Raw genomic sequence first — 1,576 nt, 5'->3', positions numbered from 1 at the left:
TACACAGATTAATAGAAATGGGTTAGATCAATATGTAAGAGCTAGCCAATAAGAGGCTGGAACTAATGGGTCAAGCAGTGTTTAAAAGAATACAGTTTCCATGTAATTATTTGGGGTATAAAGCTAGCCGTGCAGGCGGCCGGGTGCTGGGGACGCAGCCCTGCCGCTCTTATTTCAACAGGGTGTTACTCTGTAGCTCAGGCTGGTTTTGACTTACCATCTTTCTGCCTCTTCTCTTCTGCTCTACGCAGACAGCAGTGGCACCTCATTTCTCCTTGCCCACATGAGGAAACCACACAACTGGCCTTCCTGTTTAGTTTACTTTGTGGCTAAGCCACTTGAAAAGGCTGAGGTCTGCAGAGGTCAAGCCCTGCACAGGACCCCCTTACCTGTTCCTCTAGGACATCACTCTGTCCTCAGCCGCACGGCCCCTACTGCTGTCCTCTGACCCTGGACAACCATGTAAGCTGCACTGACTCCATTTCCTCATCTGCCTCCCACAGCTACTGAAGGATGAATGAGTGGAGCAAGAGCCTCGAGAGCCTCGAAACAGGACCAATGGCAAGGCTGGAGTGTTTCCCTCAGGGCAGGCTCTCAGAGTCATCAGAGGCTCCGGTGCTATGAACCGGACCAAGGGCTTAAGAAACTGAGTTTCAGGACAGCCAAGGATACACAGAGAAACCCTGTCTCAAAAAACCAAACCAAAGCAAAACCAAGGAAACCCAGGACACGGATATATGAAGGCTCTGGGTGCAGCGATGCCCCCCACTCTGTGGCTCTGTCTTGACTCAGAGATGCATACAGCACATGCTCCACTGCTGAGCCACTCTCCACACGGATTTATTTACTGCTTAGCATTCGAAAGATTTATTTTATTTCTATTTTATGTGGGTGTTTTGACTGCATGAATATTTGTGGACCACATGTGTACAGTGTCTGTGGAGGCCAAGAGAAGTATTGGATCCTCTGGAACTGGATTAACAGACAGTTACAGGCTGAAATGCGAGTTCTGGGAATCAAACCTGGATCCCCTCAGCTGCGGAGCCATCTCTCCAACACCTTGTTTTAAAATTTTAAATTCTGTGTGCGTGCACACGTGTGCATGCATGTGTTGTGTGTGCATATGGAAGGAGAAGAACACTTCAGTTGCTATCCCGTCCACTTCTTGTGGCGCTCACTGATTAAGCTGTACTGGCTGCCAGCAAGCCCCCCAGGATCCTCCTGTTTCTACCTCCCCAAGAGATGGCTCAGAGGTTAAGAGCACTAGTTGCTCTTCCAGAGCAGCCCCTCATTCCAGAGGCAACCACGTGGTGGCTCACAACCATCTGTGATAATATTTGGTGCCCTCTTCTGTACAGAACACTTGTATACATAAAAAATAAATCTTAAAAAAAAAAAAAAGATGTGTATGCCCTCATGCCTAGCATTCATATGGATTGCAGACATAATCCAGGTCCCCATGTTTGCCAAGGCAAGCACTTGACTGACTGAGCTATCCCCCAATACTATAACATAGCTTAGGTTGGTCTTGGTTACACTATACAGTCAAGAATAACCTTGAACCAAAAAAAAAAAA

The 1,576-nt window shown here is 47.5% G+C and overlaps 1 protein-coding gene across 3 annotated transcripts in view; it reads right to left on the bottom strand.

Annotated features, from left to right (window-relative positions):
* Window positions 1–1,576, bottom strand: part of Rab11fip3 (RAB11 family interacting protein 3) — a 78,850-nt gene that overhangs the window by 7,104 nt on the left and 70,170 nt on the right. The window lies entirely within an intron of this gene.

This window comes from Microtus ochrogaster, chromosome 7, assembly GCF_000317375.1.
Source record: "Microtus ochrogaster isolate Prairie Vole_2 chromosome 7, MicOch1.0, whole genome shotgun sequence".
In the NCBI taxonomy this organism is placed as follows: Eukaryota; Metazoa; Chordata; class Mammalia; order Rodentia; family Cricetidae; genus Microtus; species Microtus ochrogaster.
This window is presented reverse-complemented; position numbering and strand designations above follow the sequence as displayed.